This window comes from Papio anubis, chromosome 3 (genome assembly GCF_008728515.1).
Source record: "Papio anubis isolate 15944 chromosome 3, Panubis1.0, whole genome shotgun sequence".
Taxonomy (NCBI): domain Eukaryota; kingdom Metazoa; phylum Chordata; class Mammalia; order Primates; family Cercopithecidae; genus Papio; species Papio anubis.
Window position 1 is genome coordinate 152,865,928 of NC_044978.1, and position 24,711 is coordinate 152,890,638.

Here is a 24,711-nt window from a genome sequence, read left to right on the forward strand (position 1 = left end):
CCTTGTTCTCATATTTTTAATTTACAAAATGAGGAAAACATTCTTAATAATACTATAGGTGGTTTATAATGATCATATGATATTTAGTGTTTGAAAGTTATCAAAATATAACTTATTGTGATTAGTATTGATACATTCCGATACTATATTTGCAATGCTCCATCCTCTATTGTTATTGATTGATTGATTGACTGATTGATTGAGATGGAATCTCTCTCTGTCACCCAGACTGGAGTGCAGTGGCATAATCGTGGCTCACTGCAGCCTCCAACTCCCAGGTTCAAGTGATTCTCCTGCCTCAGTCTCCCGAGTAGCTGGGATTACAGGCGCCTGCCACCATGCCCAGCTATTTTTTGTATTTTTAGTAGAGACGGGGTTTCACCACGTTGGCCAGGCTGGTCTTGAACTCCTGACCTAGTGATTCGCTCAACTTGGCCTCCCAAAGTGCTGGGATTACAGGCGTGAGCCACCGTGCCCTACCCCCCATTGTTTTTCTGTCTTCCATTAGTGGGTCTCCTAAACTAAATGTGTACCATGAATTTATCCTTGACTCCTCCCTTTCTCCCACATTCCACATCAATCCAGGAGACCAAGTGTTCACATTATTTCTGATATCCAGCACCTTTCCTCCTCCCTGTAACCACTCCTAAAATTTAGATCTAAATCATCATTATTTATTTACTAGATTATGGAAAATGCTTGCCAACTGTTCAGCCTGTTTCAACCCTAACTTCTGTTAGTCTATTTTCAAACTCATACTCAGGGCTATCATTTTAAAACACAAATCAAATCATGACCTCTACTTAAAATGTTGCAATAGATTTTATTTTCATGCAGATGAAATACAAAGTCATTACTACTGTGATCTGAAAAACTTTACCCATGTATTGTCTCCCTGAACTCATCTCTCCTGCCTGACTGCACTCCAGCTGTCTCTCAAACAAGCCAGTTTTGATTTTGCTCCTGGGATTATACACTTGTGATTTCCTCTTTCCAGTTTGTTCTTCCCCATGACGTATACATCACTTGATTCACTGCTTCGCATCTTTGCTCAAATGTCCATTTTTCAAGAAAGACTCAGCAATCTCAATTCTTGCACTGCCATTGTAACTAATACCTTTTGCCTTCTTTTGTTTGTTTCTCCATAGCAATTAATATCTAACATACCAGATCCTTTTAGAATTTGTTATTGGAAGTGAAGTTCTCCAATGGAGGGATTGATTTGTGTGTGTGTGTGTTTTATTCACAACTATATCTCCAACAGGTGGAACAAATCTGTAAATATTTGTTAAATGAATCAATAAATTTCTCAAAAAATGTTTTTTTCTTTTTCTTTTTTTTTTTTTTTCTACTGAGATTTCTGTGTTAGTTTCCTAACAGGTAATTGCTACTGTAAGCAAACATCACAAACTGGGTGCCTTAACACCACACAAATCATAATTGTTGTGTAGGTTAGAAGCCTAACACAGGTTTTATTGGCCTAAAATCAAGGTGTCAACAGGTCTGCATTTCTTTCTGGTATCTTGAGGGGCAAATTCATCTCCTTGCTCTATCCAAACATCTAGAGATCACTCCCATTCCACACCTTGTGGCATACTCTTTCTATCTTCCAAGCTAGCAATGTTACATCTCCCAGACTATTCTTCTGTAGTTACATCTTCTGACTTTGACCTCCTCTTCCTCCCTCTCTCACTTTTAAGGACCCTTATGATTACATTGTGCCCACCTGGATGATCCAGGATACGCACTCTATTTCAAGGTAAGCTAACTGGTAAATGTAATTTCATGAAAATATTTAATTTTCCCTTCTCATGCATCTTAAGATTATCACAGGTTCTGGTAATTAAAATGTGGGCCTCTTTGGGTGGCCATTATTCTTCCTACCACTGTTATCTTCTACATGTTCTCTTGAATCTTTCTCCTCTTCCTTGAGGACCTTGATTCAACTCTTACCTTTCCACTGTGACTGTGCTAACATCCCCAATGACTTTCCAACAGACACATTTAAAGGACATTCTTTCATCCTTATATTGTCTTATGCATCTGCAATGTATGAAGTCTAGAGCTCAAGCAATTTTTTTAACTTCCTTATTGAGGCTGTCTTCCATCTTGCTTTCTGTGGAAAAAAAAAAATCTCCTCTGGTTTTTTCTTAACCACCCTGACAACGGTAAAAATAAGAATAACAGGAATGATAAATGAACATTTTTGTTCATATATCTTCCATTTAAATGTTGGAGTTTCTCTATTGTTCTAAACTTGAAAGCTTTCTTTGTGATACCGTGATCACTGGACACATACTTTTATATATATAACTTAATAACAAACATCTCTGATAAGCACTAGAATTGTTCCCCACTGATTTGGAATATCTTCACAGATATTTTAGAACATCTAAAGGACCTTTGATAAATGTCAAAATGTGTTATTCACCCCCAAAATCTTTTTGTTTCCTTTTTGTATGTATCACCTCTGCTTAATGGCATCAAGATATTCCAAATTAACTATACCAAAAGCATGAAAGTCATTATATCTTGCAGCCTCTTTATGTTTCTCTCTCTTTATTTATATAATTTATAACACTTTAACGTAATCTGAATGTTTTACTCTTTTGTTCTTTCTTTCTGCGGATTGATTCAAGTTTTCAACATTTCTCTCATAACATAGATTTCATTGCCTTCAGTTTTCTTTACTTTATGTTTAAGTTCATACATGATGTTCTATGGTGGGCAGGCTCTACGCAAACCTACCCCAAAGGTCTGAGGAAGCTGAGAAACCAAAGAAAGAGGCAATATTTCTAGTTCTTCAGAAAGAAATATTTATGAACAGAAGGAATGTTTGTATCTAGGGCAGCAGCAAGACAAGATGATGGATCCCTGCACCATTATCCCCTAGACTCAGAGCTCATATGCCTTAGGAAAGAAAAGTGTAGGAGAATTGTAGGGAAAGGCAAGAATGCAACATGAATCTGTCTAAGAGCAGAATTTATGGTCAAGGTTGTTTTGACATAAGGGTAGTATTTACAGTAAGTACATGCCCTTATACAAGACACAGTAAAGTAGAAATTGTAGAGGCATTCCTGGAATTGGGGTCAAACAGAAATCAACACGGTGGATTACCATCCACGACAGAGATGCTGTAGCCTCCACACATGACTACAATAGTGTTTCTAGATTATAGCTCTAATCACATTATTGAACTGTTTAAAACGTACAGGAGAAAGGCCTAATTATTTTTGTGTGATATATGAACCTCTCATAGCTCAGCTTTGTTTTCCTTGCCAGCCTCTCCTTCAACTACTCTGTCTTGCTATGTCCTTGCTCCAGTTCTGTGAGCTACATGAAGTTCACAAGTATGCACCATTGTTTTAAATGTTATTCAATTTTTCTCTAATGTTTTTCAGAAAATCAGCTCAAATAGCATATCAATGGAAAAATGTCCTGAACTCTCTGTGAAAATGTATTTAATTTCTCCTCTGAGTTCCTTGGCTGCTTTGTTCATTCTTCTGTTATAATAGTCTAGTAATTTACTTATGTTTCAACTTATAGACCATCAGTCTTGTGAGGAAATGGGCTGTTATTTTTGACTCTTGAACATTTAGTAAAATAATTAATGCAGAATACTGGCTTGATGAATATTTGCTGAATTCATTATTTTTATTTTTTTTTTCTACATACTAATGGAAAAAAAAAGAACTGATAAATGGTCTTGTAAAATGGTGGGCAAGGATTATTATATTTTATAAACAAATCAATCATCTTTCTTCAGTTCCCATAGTCTATGGCCCAAGTACTAATCACATAACTCAAAGTCACCAACCTTATCAAACCCATCCTTTATTTATAACCTGTTCCATATTAAGATGAAAAGTTTTATAATTTTGCTACTTAACAGCTATGGTTTTCAACTTAGGGTTATTTTTCTCTCCTTGTAATATTTGGTAATGTCTGGAGACATTTTTGTTTGTGACAACTGGGGAGATGCTACTGGCATCCAGTGGTAGAGGCTGGGGATGCTGCTAAACATTGTGCAATGGAAAGAACAACCCTCTATGACAAATACTTATCCAGCCCAAAATGTCAATAGTGTCACAATTGAGAAACTGTTCTACAGTGTTTTATATCTGCCTCAAAACATTATCTATATCAAAATCTAAAGAGAATAATCAACTTGTTTTGGTACAAACATCTATCTCTGTCTGTCTATCTCTATTTATTTATTTCCTCATTCTGTGCTTTTTTATATAGTTGCAGAAATAAACTACAATTTTCTAAAAGGGCAAAACATAACTTTTCAAGAATGCTACAGTTTTCATTTCTTAAATTTATATGACCTACATATGTTTCCATGTTTTTACATTTTAATGCATTCCTGTTTATAAAGACTAAACATTATTTTAAAAAATTAACTCGAAAATTAGCATCCAAGATGAGTTCATTTATTTCAAAAGAGAAAAAAAAACACATTATGCCTTAAGCCATCTTTCAGAGATGTTATTATAACATCACATGAATGAAAATTAATTAGTACTTTTTTCCTAAGTTAGACTTCCTTTTGTAAGCTATAAGTAGAGATCATTTCTTCTACTAAACATATAATAAGAAAAACAAAACATAACCTTATTCTAAGTTTAGGAACAATAAAATGACAAAATAGAATGCTCCTTTTCAGTGTCTACACCTGCGTCTGTCTTTTTTTCCCAAAGCGTCCTGGATATATTACTGAAGGTGACATATTCAATGCAGAAATACTATGCCGAAATTTAATAAAAAGAAATGCCAAAGAAAGAGAAAGATTAGGCTTTGCTTTATTTTTCCGTGATTTATGAAGCATATTTATAAAAGAGCTTGCAGATTTCCTATAGCCTACAGGAGGGCACAGACACTGCAGCTTGATGTATCCTGAAGTCATATTGACCATTTATAGTACAACGTAACATTCAGTATTAATTTTTTCATTTAAGATCACTTACTGTGTATGATATTTTGTGGACAGACAACGAGCTCAAGCCAATCTCTACCTTTATACAATCACATATGGGAAACAGACAAGTTAGCGGGCACTATATACTATGGTAAGTGCTACAGAAACACAGTAAAAGGTGTGTCAGATGCTATAGAAATCCCTCCCAATAGCCATTATCTCCTTATTCCTTGCTATTAGAAGCTGGCTTCTGTTCAGGAAACAATGGCACATGCGCTCAGGGAAACTGGTTCTCTTTCCAGCTCCTGGAAGAAATGTTGATTAGTCAAAGCCCATAATAACTATCCTTTCCTCTTGCAGTGATTAGCTCAAGTGCGGTCATGTGATATAACTATGGCTAATGAGACAAAATGTAAAGTTAGATTTTAGGGATCTGGTAGAAGATTTTCTTTCTGATAAAGAGGAGAATGTGAGGAACACTGCCTCTTTCCCTGCTGCCAAATGGGTTTTATGAGGTTGAAAACTGGAGCTTCCATGCCACTGCATTTTTTTTATCATTAGGGCATCAGTCTTAGCCTGAAAGCCAAAATGCTGAGGATGGTGAAGCAGAATGATGAAGGATCCTGGCCCTTGATGAGCTGGTACTGCCTTACACAAGATTTCTTTAATCAACTCTTCTTTTCAAAGCTGATTGTAATTGTATCTTCTGTTTCTTACAGTTGAAAGTGTCATAGCTGATAAAAATACCTAAGTGAAGTCTGGAGAGATCAGATAAGTCCTCCCAAAATAAATACAATCAGCCTGCACCATCAAACTACTTGGCGATACTTCTTCAGTTTCTTCTTCCCTATGTCCACAGCCAATAGCACAGATGCAGTGATGAAAACTGAATGAAGGAGAGACATGTACTACGGGCAGAGTGCAATGTGATAACTCATGGAATTCTTTCAAAATCAGAGATTCTATAATACTGCAATATTTGGAAACAGAGAAAAAAAACCAGAATTATTAAATAACCACCCCATATGTGTAATCATTAACTTAAACATCATTATAAATAATAAGAAACATTTAGGGATTTCCCAAATTTCTCAAGATAGATAACAGAAACAACTGCCTCACAAAGGTTGTAAACAGAATTATCAAGAGACCTGTAGCTACTGCCTAAAATGCACCTGAAATTGACGGTATAGTTTTGTTTCCAGAAAGTTTCCTAGCCATGAGGTGCAGGAAACAGAAAGATGCAAGAGTGGATGTGGAATGATGGAGAGATTTACATCTATTCTCATTGACTCTACGAATATTACTCCAACTACTCAGACGTTCATTCTTTCATGCTAACAAGGGTTATTTCATATTGCCTTTGTATAGGAATATATGACATCTGAGAGCAAAATCATTTTACATTTCCTTTTCCTAGTGCATACTCTGATACTAGTACACATTAAGATACTTTTCTCAATCTTGCTCTCCTGCTCCTTGACCAAACGTATTTGTACTATCATGGCAGAGTCCAGTTCCTTTTCTCAGCAAACACACAGTGACTAACGGTGGATGTTTTCCACCACTTTGTAGCCACTATATGAAATTGACCCATTGATAAGGTGACCATATTTTTTTTCTTTCATCTAAATCAGGACTCTTCTGTGAGTGAAAAAAGAAACTTTAAAATCTTAACTGGAATAACTGGCATTGCCTAAGACCACCCAAGGCCAGTCCAGCCTATGTGGAAAAAAATTCATCTCAAGTTCTTACTACTGGTTTTTCAATTTCACACATTTTCAGTAGAAAAATCTATATTCTCAAATATTCTGAAATATTTAATAAAATATATTTTAATAATAAATCATTTTAGGAAATTAACCTTTCTATATAATACCACATTTTGTTTGGAAATGTCAAGATTGGTTGGAATTCTTTGGAAAGCTTTAGGGAAGAGGCGAAATTTGAAATAAATCCTGCAAAATGTGTTAGGCTGAAGGGGTAGGGAAAGGATCAGTGATCGGGGTATGAATCAATGCAAACAAAATGAGAGAAAAGGAATATTCTCAGTAGAAAAACCAATTATTTCAAACTGTGTCTAGTAATATGTATCACCTTCATAAAAATGCATGGTTGTTTATTGATTTACAATGTGCAGAGGACTTTATATGCCAACCATACAATACATACTTATTTTGCACAAGTAGAGCCGTTATAATTATCCCATAATCATATTTAAATAAATGGGGTCTTACAAATAAAGCATTTATTCAAAATGACAGGATGTTACTGACATAGGCAAAAAAAAAGTAAAAGAAAAAAAATACAAAATCCAGTGCCCCTTCTACTCTATAGAATCACTTCTCTAATAATGAAAAATAGTAATTGTCTCCAATGGATAAGAAATTTAAGGAAAATAATTCTGCTGCAGTTATGTGACAGAAAAAGAAAAATCTGAAATCCATGAAAAGAAAATAATGAGGTCAGGAATAGAGCTGGTTGTGCACAAGAGTAAAGCTTTTAAGGCAGTGAGGGCAAAAGGTGGGCATTAATGTGCCATAATTGTGATATTAAACTTCTAATAACAATAAAACATATAGAAATTGTTGACCCTAATTAATTTCCAGTTGGCTTTTATATGCAGGTAGAGAATGTATGTGTCTATTTAAATAAAGAGCAACTGAAGATGCAGCTGTTTAATGCAGAAAGTATTGTGGTCTTGTGAACCAGAAATTAGATTGGGCTCCAGTCCCTTTCAACTTTTAAATCTGGTGAGTCTTAAACAGATTGCATGAGAATAGGAACTAAAAAAGATTTACTGGCCCCTTAAACATTTTTTCCTTCATAGCCCTCCATCTTTAACTGAATCTTGAAAAACCTTAAAGTCGACTCTCAAATGATATTAATATTTCCTGAAAAAAAAAAAGTGTGACACATAGAGAATAAATGGACAAAAGGTCAAAATCACATCATATAGAACAAATAAGCATATGTGCAGAAGAAGAAAGGCGTATCATCAAGTGGGTGTTTATGGGTTTATAATTGTGGGTACCAAACTCTTACTGAATTTGTTAAAATGTAATGATAGGTTGTGCATGATTGTGTGCCCTTATCCTACTGGTTCGCTCATGATTGGGCAGCACGAATCCCTTATTTTCAGATGCACAAGGAAAATGATGATATTTCTTGCATGAGCAATTTTGTGCTTCATTGCTTCTAATTGCATGCTTAAGCTTCACTTTTTAAAAGCTTACAATGTCTTAGGGGAAAAAAAGGAGGTCAATATGTGAGGTATTGCTGAAATACAAAAAAAAGTTTGAAGAAGAAAAAAAAGAGATCTGCTGCTTGAAGGAATAACTCATTTAGAAACACAAGTTCATGCATTGAAATTAAGTACAAGCCTAGCCTATAGGTGATTCAAAAAATTCTATTACACAAAAGAGTAGTTGAAATAAGTAACAAACTGCCAAAGTCAATAATAGAAGCAAAGTGGTATAAATCAGCTCAAGAGGGAACTAAATCAATTTAAAAGTAAGAAACCAGAGGTACTGCCTTGATTCTTAAAGCAAGAAAAAATCTAAATCAGCTTCTGAGTTTATCTCTATGTTTGAAATATTCCTTTTTATAGCTAAAATACTTTACAATCATTTAGGAATTGATTTTAATTTATTATATTTGCTTTTAAAAACCTGTATTATTTATTTTACTTAAATTAACCTCTCTGAGAGGAGAGCCTCTGACTATATTTTCATTGTTTTAGTCCTGCACAGAGGGTAATACCTAGCAAAGAGCAAATCCTGTTATTAGTAAATAAATGTAATGAAGAAATGAAGAAAAACAGTTGTTCGTGACATATGAGATATTTGACCAAAATATTAAATGATTAAGGATGCTTAGATATACTCTAGCACACAAAAGCAAGGGCTTTATAATGCTATTCCAATAATATCAAATCAGGGGCACCGTGGCACAAAACAAATCTTCTCTTTCAAACCATGATCTCTTTTAGTTCTGGGGTATCAGGTGTATCAGTTCTTTTTGTTTACCTCTACCCTCCGTGTTTCTACAGTAGTTTACACATTTATAACTTTTTTCTTTCTAAAAGAATTGAGAGTACTGATTGCTTTCATTGTAGTATAGAGATAACTTGTCATCAACTCTTGCTGCCATATTGTCTTTAGTGAGTTCTTGGAGCAGACAAGAAGACACTAGGTACCATACTTTCATTAAAAGCATTCCTTCATTAAAAGCATTCCATACTTTCATTAAAAGCATACCTTTGTGATACTCTAATTGTCTGACAGAATTGGATGATCTTTCATAAGCTTCTCATTTTACTTAAGGAGCACCAGGTAGAAAGAGCCTGGTAAATTCTAGGAGGCACTTATTTAAAATCAGGCAATAAGGATGATTTAAAAATTTGCATGTTGCCTGGATTCCTCCTTTATAACTTGTTTTTAAGATAATTTCAAAATTAAGTTGGTTTTATTTTACAGTACTTAATTTTCAGTTTTTATTTTATATGTTTTCAGTTGTAATGAATCAAAATAATGTTTATTTGTAATATTTTGAGGTATAAATTTTATTACTCAATTTATTAACAATAACAGCCACTTTAATTGAAGAGAATATGGAGCCTTCGTTTGAAGGCATTTTAGGCTAGATTATTTTTCTGATGTACAAAAAGTAGCAGTGTTATGGGTTTAGATATACATTCAGCTATTTAAACACAAGACACTATGTTTCCCTCCCCCATCCATCTGTTTAAGTATTGAACAGCTGTTTTCTTTAGATCTACATTTGATTAAACTACCAAAAAAGTAATTATATGACTATACTTCATTAATAATATTAACCACATTATGAATAAATAAATAAATAAATAAATATTTAATCACCCTTTCACGCTCTCTTTTTATGAGCACATTTTAAAAGAATAAGAGCAAATTAATACTGGAAGTACATAGAGAAAGAGGATATCTCCATTCCTGGCCTCTATACCGTTTGTATCAAGGTTTGAGTTGACATTTTCGGTACCTTTTTATTAAAATATAAAACATTTGTTATACTGCTTTTGTTTCAGTGCTAGAATTTTTAGCAGAATACTTACAATGAATGTATTTAAGGACCTTAAATTCTAGGACAGTTCAACAATTATGTAACTGATATGTTTATGAAAATATAAAGACACTAAATTAAAACAAGACAAAAGAATTAAACATTAAATTATAATGACTAGAATACAGCAAAAGGATAAATTCATTATAGACATGAAGTGAATACACAGAAGCACAGTGTCCTTTCCTGCTCAGTAAAAAAGTACACGACAGTCCAATAAATTTAAAAGGAACCAAACATAAATTCTGTGGAACTACACCTTTTACTCCCAACTGATTTTCAATTATGCATGCTAAAATAGAGGACTTAGGGGACAAAATCAGATAGATTCACAGCTCTAATCTTATTCTAAGTAAGCTAAAAAGAAGGAGGAGTAGGTATTTATTGTAACTCAAGAATGGGTGGGAAATAAAATATTTGTCTTCACTATACTTTGCTTGTAGCTTTTCCATGCTAAGTAGTCCTTCCATGTTATAAGGATTCTAACTTTTAGAGTAGAAAAAAAAGAGAAGATTAATTTTAAATTTTTTTTTACTTGGCTTTTCTGTTGCCCTTTTTCAACAGATCCATTCTCAATCTTCTCTGCGCGATTGTCTGACTGTTATGAATAGTATTACTAGGATGCCTTTGCAGGCCAGCTTCCAGCTGGGTTTCACTAATGAGAAAGAGGTTAGGTTATCTTCTCCAATTCAGGCTTGGCTTATATTTGGTTCTAGTAGTGGTTGTGTTTTTCCACAACTATAATTCATTGATGAAAGATTCTTCTCACTATTACTACCCTCTAGAAAACTCAATTTCCCTTATTGTTTTGCTAAAGCCTCTCACATATCTATAAATAAGCTTTCATTGAAATCCTGTCAGTTGGGCCATCTGAGAGAACAAAAACTTGAGAGAGTAGTTGGTTGCCAGTGTTCCACCAGGAAGCAGAAGCTGAGATGGGATTCTGAAACTAGACTGGTCGCATATTAGTTAAGCATATGGGTGACATCCTTTCCTGGGAAATGCAGAGCAGCCTTAATTTGTCATTCACTGGCACCAGACTTAGTCAAATTAGTTTTGTTGCTGGCGTGGCCAACTGGCTACACAATTTGTGGGACTCAGTGCAAAATAAGATGCTGAGCCCTGTGTTTAAAAATTATTAAGAATTTTAAGCCAGTAACAGCAACAGAGCATTAAAGGAAGTACAGAACCCTGTGGGACTGTTATAGACTGCATATCTTTGAAGTTGATCTCAGGTAGTGGCTTGGGTTGAAGTACCAATGGAGAGCAAATGTTTATGTAATCCACAGTTGATAGCATTTGATCAATATGTACAATCATATTGATTACAGACTGTGGAGTGGAAAGTCTGTCTTTATTCTTGAGAACTTAAAAAAAGAAAAAAAAAACAAATGATAATCTATGGGCCCTTAATTTCCAATTATAGACATATGTGGAAAAGCAGAAGGCTTTCATGACAATCTTAAAACAATCTCGTCTCATAGCTATAAGAAAGGCATGACAAAGACCGGAATCCAAATCAAACTGCAGGTTGAAGATTGCAACACCAGTAAATATGCAACTTTCAAGTTGCTTATGCCTAGACTAGGTCACTGTTTAAAAGCAGATCGGATTTGGAGATCTGGTTTAGGGGCATTTTAGTAGCTAGAGCCAAAATTGTGAATCTGTTCTCTAAATATTCTTAAACTTTACTTCCAGCAAGTGTTTATTTTCATAAAGATACTTTCCCATTATCACTCACTGCCTCTGGTCTTAGACTCCAGATTGAGAAATGCAAGGTTTCTACAGAAGATAGCCTGTACATCAAAGAAAATTACAAGATCTTGTCACCCTTAAGGATGTCAAATCAAATAACACAGTATATTAAGTTGGAACTGAGCCAAATTTATCAAAGCAGTAGGTCTAATTCAGAATTTGGCATTTAATATGTTGACCTGTGCACTGGAGAGTGGGTTTAAGAAGTTGATTTTTTAGCATATTATAGCTTGAAATAAACAATTACCTATAGCATGTGAAAGTAAGATTCTGAAACAAAATCTTGTGGCCATTTGCAGAGTAACTAGGCACTGAGAAACTGGAAGGGAAAATATCTCCTAAGATTAGTAGATAGTGGATCTGAGTAAATGTTGTGACCCATTACAGTGAATCTGACAGAGGACATATGATAGATGGTCCAGTGCCCCATCCCACGGTTAGAGCTTGGGTTCCTGAATATGTAGTTAAAAGTGGGACACTGAACAAGTAGCACGATTCCTGCAATTGTTCCCTGACTCTTCCTAAGGTATCAGAGACCAAATAAAAGCCATTAGAATATTATTTGTCAAAATTAAACAATGCCATATTTAATAAGAAAATACAATCAAAATAAAACAATACTATATTTAATAGGAAATACAGTCAAAAGAAAACAATATCATATTTAATAGGAAAATACAGTCAGAAGAAAACTATACATATTCAAAAGGAAAATATAGACCCTATTGCTATTTCCAAACATGTGGAAGGATCAAGGATCATTGGTTATCTTACCTCTTTGGCTGGTTAAAAACAAAAAAGTTTGATCTTGAAAAGTAACTGTATATTATCATAAACTTGAAAAGAATGCTACCCTTTATGGACGGTCCAGTTGCTATACCATTACTGGAAAATAATTAGCATACTCCTTAATAGCTGACATAAAACTACTTATCTGGAAAAAAAATGTTTGTTGTTTTTCTGTCAATTTAATAAGAAACATTGGTAACTGTTTTTTCTTGTTTTTTTTTTTTTTTTTTTTTTTTAACCTTCATTCACATCTATGTTAAGAGTCCTCCTCTTTGTCATAATGTAGTCTAAAGAGACCTCAGTTACTTCGATGCCCCTATAGGTAGGAGAAGCAAATAGCTTAGGTAACTTAAATAAGACACGTTAATACTTGAGAATGAGAAATGAATTCCATAAAATTTTAGGAGAAAACATTATTGTTAAATTTTCTAGGACTCCAGTAGTCTCTCAGAGTCTTTCTTCTGAAGTAAGAGACAAATTGCTCTCTTTTGTTCCATCCACTGCACATAAAGAGAATTGAGAGGAATCTTTGAATTTTGGATGTAACAAATTTGGCATATGGATGGGATTCTCATCAGCTACCTATTAATCGATGTAGACTCCAATATTAAATAAGGATGAGGAAGGAATGTCTCAAACAGGTCCAGATATTCTGTCCTTACAATGAGTGGACAAAATGGTATTTGATGATGAATCTATGGCAGATAAGAAGGCTATATGGAGTCTCTCAAAAAATCCACTGGGAAAATCATAGTCCAGATTCTTACAGTATAGGAGCACAGCTATGCTCTATTTTTCCTTTTTTTTTTTTTTTTTTTTTTTTTTTTGCTAAAAACTGTCTTTCTCTAGAAGTAGCTCAGGAATTATACCTGTGTTTCAGTAGAGAAATCAATGCTTAATCTAGGGCACTAAGTACATTGGCACACTGCCTATCACAAACTAAGTGGCATATGATACATCAGACCATTAAGTAGAACTCATGCTATAGCATAAAAAGAAACCATTTACATGACACCATGCTCAAGCAGATCACAAAGGCACAATGAAGATTCATAAGTAGGCATCTTCAATTCCTATGGTAATTAGTTTTGATGTTTTGCCATTTCCTTCTAAAATAACACTTATAGCTTCTTTTCTAATAGAAAAAGAAAAAAAAGCATGGCATTAAAGAGGCTTCTGCACAATACACTGAATAGAAGTTGTAATGAGAAGTTTTCCCAGAGGGAAAAAAACTAAACACAAGATATTTTGTTTTCCACTTTGATTAGAAGAAAAGATGGCTTGAGGAATGGATCTATTAATAATTACCTTCAACATAGTGATTAATAGATTGCCTAGCCTCTCAGTGACATATTTAGAGTGCATTGAAAAGATTATTGACAATAAGATCTGGAAAAAATGTATGTAGATAAACTTCTTGAAATGGCTGCTGATGTCTTCCACTCTTAATAATCAGTGAGATAAAATGAACACTCCTTAGAATGCCAATCTTCTTGCTCCATCTACTTTTACGCTTGTTCAATGAACACATGTATAAAGTGGTTATAGCAAAAGATAGAGGCAACATTTTATAAGCATTATTTCAACAAGCTGTGTTTCATTCAACCAAGACTGATTTGACTACCACACATTTGGAGTGCCCAACTTGCAAATAGCAGAGAGAAAGTGAGTTTCCAATTTGATGCTGTATCAGTCCATTTTCATTTGAAAATGAATATCCATTTCAAAATGAAATGGATTATTTTCATTAATGAAAATGAAACATCCATTTCAAAGATATTACTTGAGGCTGTGTAAATTAAGATGGAAAGAGTTTAATTGACTCACTGTTCCACATGGCTGGGGAGGCCTCAGGATACTTACAATCATGAGGGAAGGTGAAGGGGAAGCAAGCACATATTACACAGTAGCAGGAGAGAGACAGCCCAGGGCAAACTGCCATTTATAAAGCCATCAGATCTCGTGAGAGCTCCCTTACTATCATGAGAACAGCATGGAGGAAACTTCTCCTGTGATCCAGTCACCTCCCACCAAGCCCCTCCCTCAACACATGGGAATTATTATTCAAGATGAGATTGGGATACAAAGCCGAACCACATCAATACCACTTTGCAGGTACAGCTATTAACCACTTAACAAAGGATTATTGCATTGGACCGCTTTGTTTCTTGAAGAGGCAGTCATTTATTCTTTTGGTAATACATAACTAATCTAAACTAATCTAAATATGTTTTTCTCTCCATGTCTTAAACAATTCTGTGTGTATTACTATTAAGGAACTTACAGATTGCTTCATTCATTATTATGTTACCCTGTACACCATTACCTGTGACAAATAAGCGCTTTTTATTATGATATGATTGAGGAAATTGGTCCATCCCTGTGCAATTAGCCTCATCATGTACCTCACATCCAGAAGCAGTCAATTTGATAGGAGAGTGGAATGGCCTACTGAAAGCTCACTTATGACACTAGCTGGGAAAAATATTTTGAGTAGCTGGAGTGCTATTCTACAGAGTACGGTATAGGTATGAAGACAGCAACCAATATATGGTACTTTTTCCTTAGGCAGAACTGAGCTGAATGGGCAACAAAAAGTGAAGGTAAGAGCGGCCTGATTATGCTTACTAAGCTACTTATTATTATTATTATTGTTTCCTTCCTTTCCCATAACTTGGAGATCTGATTTACAAAGCTAGAAAAGTTTCCACTAGGAAATACAGCCCTAATTTTATTAAACTCATTCTAGGAACTGCCCCATGGGTACTTTGGACTTCTCATTTATCAAAAATGAAAATAAGGCAGTTACTCTTCAGGCAGTTATGACTGATCTTGAAGACCAAGCGGAAATTAGACTGTTGCTAAACAGTGAGCGTGAGGAGAAGTATTCAATAAAGATAGAACCAGTACAAAGTAGACCTTGTGAAACTGAAAGATTTGGGTTACTCAATGTAAAGAACCTGATTAAGTAAAAATGCTGATAGAGAATAAGGAGGATATGGAAGATACAGAACGATGGAAACAACTTTTATTTTTTCATGGGGTTAGATTTATTCCATATATTTAAACTAAAACAAAATATTGCAATAGATTGAATGTGAAAGTATATATGAAAATCTGCTTGTCTTCAATTAAGCAAACTTTAAAGCAATTTGTAAAAATGCAATATGATACAATTATTTCAATTGATATTATTTTCTAAGAATATAATTATTTTCATTAAAATATGTAACATAATAGGCTTATTCATTTCAAATTAATATATAAATATTTTAACAATTAATCAATTATAGCATTAATACAGTAAACATTGATATATTTATTCCACATAAAAGCATTTGTGATCCTCAGCTTTTTAAAATATGTGAACTGTGCATTTTTTAAGTAGGTGAAGGGAGTTCTTAGATAAAATATTTTGAAAATTGAGTTAAAAATCTGTGTTAAATATCTGAATAGAAGTTTATTTCCTGATAGAATCCTTATTGATATAAGTGATTCTTAACCAGGAGAATTTTTTAATTTACTATAAAAATATATAAAATATAGTTTTCTTAAATTAAAAAACTTAAATTTTATAGGGGAATTGCATATACAAAAATAGTTATTCAAAAAGTGTCACAACAGATGTCCTATTGAAACTTAATACAGTCTAGGAAAAGTCTTGGAAAGATAGGAGTTGAGAATCAGTTTGGAATGTATATGACAGTTAGAGTCTTCCTTTTGATGGGCTAGGTATTAGCTGTTAACTTTATGTCCATTTGAAGACAAAGAAGGCAGAATAGGCGTTACATCATGGTAACCAAGAGATCAATAATAAATATAGCAGAGTTTGTTTCATAGGAGAAAGAGGCAAGATATATGAAAGGAATTGTGTTATAACAGTAAAGATTCTTTCAGATGATTAAAATAATTATAACAAAAAGACAACTGCAAATAAAAAAAGAAAGAAGACTAAACATCCACAAATACTAAGGTCAATGTTGTAAGAAGGTTGGATATATGTCCAAAGTCTCTGTCTGCCCTTTTATCCTTGCATTCTTAACATTTTTTATAATGTATTAGAATTGCTTTGTACATCCCTGCTAAATATAATGCATGCTTTGAATATTAAAATTTTCATCTATTTATTAAAATTCTATACTATATATATTGTATAAAAACATGGATTGTACATTACTGTTAAATTTGTATTAATATGCATTATAGAGCTAAGCAAATGGAAAAACCAATAGGTGCCAATGACATACTATGTCCTCTGTAAGGCAAGTGTATTAATCCATTCTCACACTGTTATAATGATATTAACTGAGACTGGGTAATTTATAAAGAAAAGAGGTTTGTCCCAGCATGGTGGCTCACACCTGTAATCCCAGCACTTTGGGAGGCCGAGGCGGGTGGATCGCCTGAGGTCAGGAGCTCGAGACCAGCCTGGCCAACATGGCAAAATTCTGTCTCTACTAAAAATACAAAAATCAACCAAGCGTGGTGGTGTCGCCTGTAATCCGAGCTACTTGGGAGGGTAAGGCAGGGCAATTGCTTAAACCTGGGAGGTAGAAGTTGCAGTGAGCTGACCTCACACCACTGCACTCCAGCCTGGGCGACAAGAGTGAAACTCCATCCACAAAAAAAAATAAAAAGCGGTTTAATTTATTCATAGTACCACATGGCTGGGGAAGCCTCAGGAAACATACAATCATGGCAAAAGGCAAAAGGGACGTCTGGCAGGAGCAGGAGCGTAGGGGAAAACTGTCACTTCTAAAACCTTCAGATCTCAAGATAACTCCCTCCCTGTCACAAGAACAGCATGGGGGAAGCCACCCCATGATTCAATCACCACCTCCCACCAGATCCCTCCCTTGACATGCAAGGATTAAAATTCCAGATGAGATTTGGGTGGGGACATAGAGCCAAACCACATTATTCTGTGTCTTGCACCTCACGAATCTGATGTTATTTTTTTTTACATTTTGAAACCAATCAGGCCTTCCTAACAATCCTCCAAAATCTTAACTCACTCCAGCACTAATTCAAAAGTCCACAGTCCAAAGTCTCATCTGAGACAAGGCAAGTCCCTTCTGCCTATGAGATTTTAAAATAAAAAACAAGTTAGTTACTTCAAAGATGCAATGAGGGTACAAGCATTGGGTAAATGCTCCCATTCCAAATGGGAGAAATTGGCCAAAAAAGTGGCCACAAACCCTTATGCAAGTCCAAAACCTGGCAGCACACTCATTAAATCTTAAAGCTTCAAAATAATCTCCTTTGACTTCATGTCTCACACCCAGGGCACACTGATGTGAGGGGTGGGTTTCTAAGGCTTTGGAAGCTCTGCCCCTGTGACTTTGCAGGGTATAGCCCCCATGGCTGCATTCTTGAGCTGATGTTGAGTGCATCCTTTGAAATCTAAGTGGAGGTTCCGAAAACTCAACTATTGTCTTCTGCTCACCCACAGGCCCAACATCATGTGGAAGTTACCAAGGCTTGGGGTTAACACCCTCTGAAGTAACAGCTTGAGCTATACCTTGGCCCCTTTTAGCTATGGCTGGAGCTGGTGTGACTGGGATGCAGGCATCATGTTCCGGGGCTGCACGGGGGGAGGGGGATATGAGCCTGGCCCACAAAACCTTTTTTTTTTTTTCTCCTAGGCCTCAAGGCTTGTTATGGGAGGTACTGCTGTGAAGATCCCTGACATGCCCTGGAGATATTGTCCACATTGTTTTGGCTATTAACATTTGCCTCCTGTTACTTATGCAAATTTGTGCAGCTGGCTTGACTTCCTCCCCAGAAAATGAGTTTTTCTTTTCTATTACATGATCAGGCTGCAAATTTTCTGATCTCTTATGCTCTCCTACCCTTTTAAACATAAGTTTTGATTTCATTCCAGCTCTTTGTGAATATACATAGCTGAACATTTTCAGAATAAGCCAGGTCACCTCTTAAATGTTTTGCTGCTTAGGAATTTCTTCCACCAGATACCCTAAATTATCTCTCTCAAGTTCAAAGTTCCACAGATCTCTAATGCAGGGTCAAAACACCATCAGTCTTTTTGCTAAAGCAGAGCAAGTGTGATATTTACTCCAGTTTCTACTAAGTTTATCATCTCCACCTGAGATCACCTCAGTCTGGACTTCATTGTTCATATCACTATCAGCATTTTGGTTAAAACGACTCAATGAGTCTCTAGGAAATTCCAAACTTTCCCACATCTTCCTGTCTTCTTCTGAGGCCTCTAAACTCTTCCAAACTCTGCCTGTTACCCATTTCCAAAGTCACTTCCACATTTTCAGTTTATAGTATCTTTATAGCAGCACCCCACTCTGTGGGTACCAATTCTCTGATTTAGTCAGTTTTACACTGCTATAAAGATACTACCTGAGACTGGGTTATTTATAAATAAAAAAAGGTTTAATCAACTTACTTGGCTGTGGAGGCTGTAATGTCATGAGGAGCCAAGCAAGAAGACATGAGGCAGATGAGAACAGAGGTAGCCTTTATTGGGCTAGCGGGCGAGGTTCACCAGTCCCCTAGGAGGAGGGCCAAGGAAGTCGCGCTCGGGGTGGGTGTCGGGGGGCCTTTTATAGGGTGAGGTAGGCGGGGTTTGTAGGTTTTGGTTTTCCTGAGTTAGGTTTCGATTTCTGAGGAATGACGTGTCCAGGAGCTTGCACAGAGGGGGTTTTTTTGGTGGGCGTGGGCTTTTTTCGCGTGCTGAGAGTCTTAGCAGGAAGTGAAGGGCGGAAAGTCCCAACAAAGGGCCTGCCGGAAGTCCTAACAAAGGGCCTGCCATGCCGGGTGATACTGCCATGTTGGGTCTAGATTCCCGCCTAACAGAGGCCTCAAGAAATGTACCATCACAGCATAAGTAGAAGAAAAAGCAAGCACCTTCTTCACAAAGCAGTAGGAGAGAGAGAGGGCAGAGGAAACTGCCACTTTTAAAATCATCAGATCTTGTGAGAACTCCCCACATCATAAGAACAGTACAGAACCACTCCCCATGGGCTCCCACCCTGTGGCCCCTCCCCTAGACAAGTGGGCTTTACAATTCCAGATGAGATTTGGGTGGGGACACAGAACCAAACCATATCAGCAAGATTAGGCAGTTGAGTAGTTCCTTTGTGTCTGCAGTTCTGCTTTCCATGGTTTCAGTTATCCATTGTCACCCATGTCTGAAAATATGAAAATATGAAAAACTTCAGAAATAAACAATTCATAAATTTCAAATTGTTAAAATCTATGGTAAGAATAACTTTTCTAGTCGTGAAATTATGAAGAAAAGAAAAAAAATTGTGTTGGTTTTGCTATTGTACCTCAAGCTACAAAAATTATAGGTAAAATCTGTGGTAAATGCTTAGTTGGAATGAAACAAACATTAAATTTGTGGGTGAAAGGCATGAAGAGAAATATATTCTCATTGACAGCAATCAAGTTCATTACTGTCTGCATTTGCTAGCATCTGCTGGGGTCTTGGAACCTATTTTTCTCAGATAAGGGGAGACTGTCATATTCAAACCATCCCAACACTTCCATTGGAGGGGGGGAACCTAAACTAACATATGACTTAATGCCTAGAAAACATAAAATAGTTATAATTTTTTTAATGAATTTTGAATTCTAAGAGTATTCAGTGAGAAATCATTCAGTGAGGTATGTGGCTAACAAGAAAAGGTAAATTCTTACACTTGTATTTACAGTGTTGGACAAGTTAGAGATAAGAACCAGAGTAAGAAATACAGGCCCATGGCTTTCCCAGACACCTTATAAAAGTATTTACAAAATCGATATTTTAGGAATCCCTTCCCAAAATAATTTTCTTGTTTACCCTCTGTCATTATGCTTGGCATTCTTTGAGTAAGAGAGCAACATTTTATTTTATCATCATGGGTCTGATAAATTATTGAATAAGAACAGTCTTTGAATTTTAGGTTTCCTGTATTAAACCACATTGCAATTCTTAGTAACTGTGTGACTCTGTGTAACTTCCTTGAATCATCTGTGCCTAAGTTTTGTGATGGGTTAAAACTGTCATGGTGATAGTATCTGTCTCATAGCTAATATTTTATTTGTATTAAATTAAATAACCCTGATGCAAGTTTATACGACTTAAATTTTCATTTTAATAAGAATAAATTGTAAGAAACACTTTTATGGGAGCAAGTTTCACTCAGTGAAAATGCAAATCAGAAGTAAAAACTTTTTTTTCCTGAAATTAGGAGAGATTAGAGGAACAGATAACACACAATGAATTTTGAAGATACTAAAAGAGATTAAAATACATGTATTCACACATGCTTATATAACATAGTTAGGTGTTGCCTAAGTGCAAACCACAGAACTGTAATATCATACTATAGTAAATATTGACTTATTTCTCACATATGTGTGAAGTTTAGTTGATCTTGACTGAGTCTGGTTGGGTTGTTCTGAGAGCTTAGTCTCTATCTTGAATCTCAAGCTGGCATTTCAGCTGTAGTCTAAGCTTGGCTGAGGCATCATTTCTGAAGCATCAGCATGCTTCCCTCTTACTATCACTAGGGAGGGATCATAAAAATATGTGCTTTTCATAGACATGGCACAACTGTGAGAAGAAAAGGTCTAGTCTCACAAGTTCTATGTCACACTACATCTGAAAACCTCTAATTGGTCAAAGCAGATGTAATGGTTTGAATATTGGCCTACAAAAAACCTATGTCCATCACCAAGAACCTGTGAGTTTGAGCTTATTTGGAAAAAAGAGTATTACAGATATGATTCAGTTAAGGAACTCTAGGTTAGATCTGACTGGGCCTTAAATCCAGTAACAAGTGCCCTGAAACAGAGAGAAGACACAGACATAGAGGGGAAGAGCAGGTGAAGACAGATACAGGGATTGCAATGATGCACCAACAAATCAATGAATGCCTGCAGCCATGAGAAAGGCAGAGATACGAGAAAATCCTCTTCTAGAGCCTCTGCAGGTATGCAACACTACCAATACCTTGATTTTGGATTTATACCATCCAGAACTTGAGAGAATAACTTTTTGATATTTTAAGTCCCTGAATATGTGGTCATGTGTTATGGCAGCCCTAATAAACAAATACAGTAAGTAACATTTTGAACTTAGTTTCAAGTAGTTAGGGTAGTAGGCTCTGTTTACAGGGAGCACTGCAAAGTTGTACAGCAAAGGGATAGTCAGCAAAGTTGCATGGCAAAGGGAGGCTTGTAGAATTGAGGTAATTAACTCAATCCACCATGTCTACCAGCACTCAGACGCCACTCCCAAGGAAATGGAAAAACCTCATAGCACTTACAGTGTTTACAAAGTTCTATGGAGCATTAAAAATAAACCTCTATCATATACTACAATACAATATCACTTGATGCTCTTTTGATTCATTATATATTTGGTAGAAAGACTCAAAGGGGTCCCCTATGACACTTGCCTCTTGGGAATTCTATTTCTTTTCATCTTCTTCCTTTGAATTTAGGTGGAATCTGTGACTTGTTTCTAACCAATAAAAGATGGCAAATATGACAGGTTGTACTTCCATGATTATGTTACCTTATATAAGTGTCCATCTTGCTAGCAGATTTCATCTAGAGATTTCTCCCTTGTTGACTTTGAAGAAGTAAGCATTCTTGTTAGGAAACTTACATGGTATATGCTGAGTTCAGCATCTAAGACCCTGGGGAAGCCTCTAGCCATCAGCCAGAAAGAAGTCAGGACAGTTCCATAACCACATGGAGATGAACTCTGCCAATAACCTGAGTGACTCTGGAAGTGGTTCTTCCCAGCCTCCAGATGAGGACACAGTTCAGGTGACACCTTCGTGGCAGCCCAACCTGAGGACTCAGCTTAGCTGATCCCTGGGTTTCTGACTCAGAAACTGTGAGATAAAGTGTTCTGGTTTTTTGTTTGTTTGTTTTTTATAATTAGATTTTTTTTGTTTTGTTTTTAGTTCTGTTTTTAACTATAAGTTCTTGGATATATGCTCAGAACGTGCAGTTTTGTTACATAGGTATACACATGCCATGGTGGTTTGCTGTGCCCATCAACCCGTCATCTACATTAGGTATTTCTCCTAATACTATCCCTCCCCTAGACCCTCACCCTGCGACAGGTTCTGGTGTGTGATTTTACCCTCCCTGTGTCCATGTGTTCTCAATGTTCAACTCCCACTTGTGAGTAAGAATATGCAGTGTTTGATTTTCTGTTCTTGCGTGAGTTTGCTGAGGATGATGATTTCCAGGTTCACCCATGTACCTTCAAAGGACATGAACTCATCCTTTTTTATTGCTACTTAGTATTAGATGGTATATATATGCCACATTTTCTTTATACAGTCTATCATTGATGGGCATTTGGGTTGGTTCCAAGTCTTTGCTATTGTGAATAGTGCTGCCATAAATGTACGTGTGCATGTGTCTTTATAGTAGAATAATTTATAATCCTTTGAATATATACCCAGTAATGGGATTGCTGGGCCAAATGGTATTTCTGGTTCTAGATCCTTGATGATCTAGATCTGGTTCTAGATCCCACACTGTCTTCCCTAATGATTGAACTAATTTATACTCCCACCAACAATGTAAAAGCATTCCTATTTCTCCACATCCTCTCCAGCATGTGTTGTTTCATGACTTTTTAATGATCACCATTCTAACTGATGTGAGATGGTATCTTCATTACGATTTTGATTTGCATCTAATGACCAGTGATGATGAGCTTTTTTTTAAGTGTTTGTTGGCCACATAAATGTCTTCTTTTGAGAAGTGTCTGTTCATATCTTTAGCCCACTTTTTGATGGGGTTGTTTGTTTTTTTCTTGTAAATTTGTTTCAGTTCCATGATGAAAACACTGAAAGCAATGGCAAGAGAAGCCAAAAATGACAAATGAGATCTAATTAAACTAAAGAGCTTCTGCACAGCAAAAGAAACTATCATCAGAGTGAACAGGCAACTTACAGAATGGGAAAAAATTTACAATCTCTCCATCGAATGAAGAGCTAATATGCAGAATCTACAAGGAACGTGTTCTTTTTTAAGCTGCTAGGTTTGTAGCTATTTACTAAGGAGTAATAAACAAATGATATGACATGGAAAGGGCTATTTTCAAATTTTTAAATCATATGATATTAGTGTTACTATGTAGGAAATGAGTATAGCATAAGTAATAGATTTAAGACCTCTTCTTTTCTAAATCTGGCACAGTAATTTAAGTTAAAAAAGCAATGATACACCTGGCAGGTGTGCAAGAGAGGATCATTGAACTTCATCATTAGAAAAATACATCCTGATAAAAAGCAGGTTTATTTAGGCTAGTTAATAAAAGGCTTGGAGAAAAAATAATTAGCTTTCTTCAAAAATCTGGAGATGTCTTCAGTGGAAGGTGTAAAATCTTATTTTGTACTATTCTTGATAGCAAAGCTGTAACTAATGAATAAAGATCATAGAAATGCAGTTAACTTTCTAAGTGCTAGATCTAAACAATTAGAGAATTGTATATAAGGTCAAATGGTAAGTCTTTTGTTCCTGGAGAAGTTTAAGCAATAACTGAATGAACACCTATCCTTGATATCAAAAGGGGATATAATAGAGGGAGAAAGAGAGAGAGAAAAAGACTAGAGATAGATAGATTAGATAGATAGATAGATAGATAGATAGATAGATAGATAGATAGATAGATAGATAGATAATGGGTGAATGAATGAATGGACACATAGATAGATAAACAGGGGATAATTAGATACAGGGAAGTATAACAGGTAGTCCTATAGTTGGAGAGGTGAATGACAGTTGGGTAAATTGGCAGATGGAGTTGTGGATAGATGGACACAACAGATAAATAGGTGATAGATAGACAAATAGATCTGCATAGATACATAGATGAAGTAGATTTTCTGCTCTTTTTGTCCTTGAGCCCTGAAAAATTTCAAGTATTTTTTCATACTGGTTCTTGCTGTGGGGATGCAAACACTGCAATTGGTACAAACTACTTTTCTAAAAGCCTCAGAAGTACACTCTGTACTATAAGTAGGAGGGAGTGATAGACCCTTTTATCAATCAATCTCATTCCTCTCAATGGCTGATATATTTCTTTTCTAAACTAATTTGTTTGTTGGATGGTGAGTGAATTACAAGCAGCACACATTGGAATGCTTACTCTATCA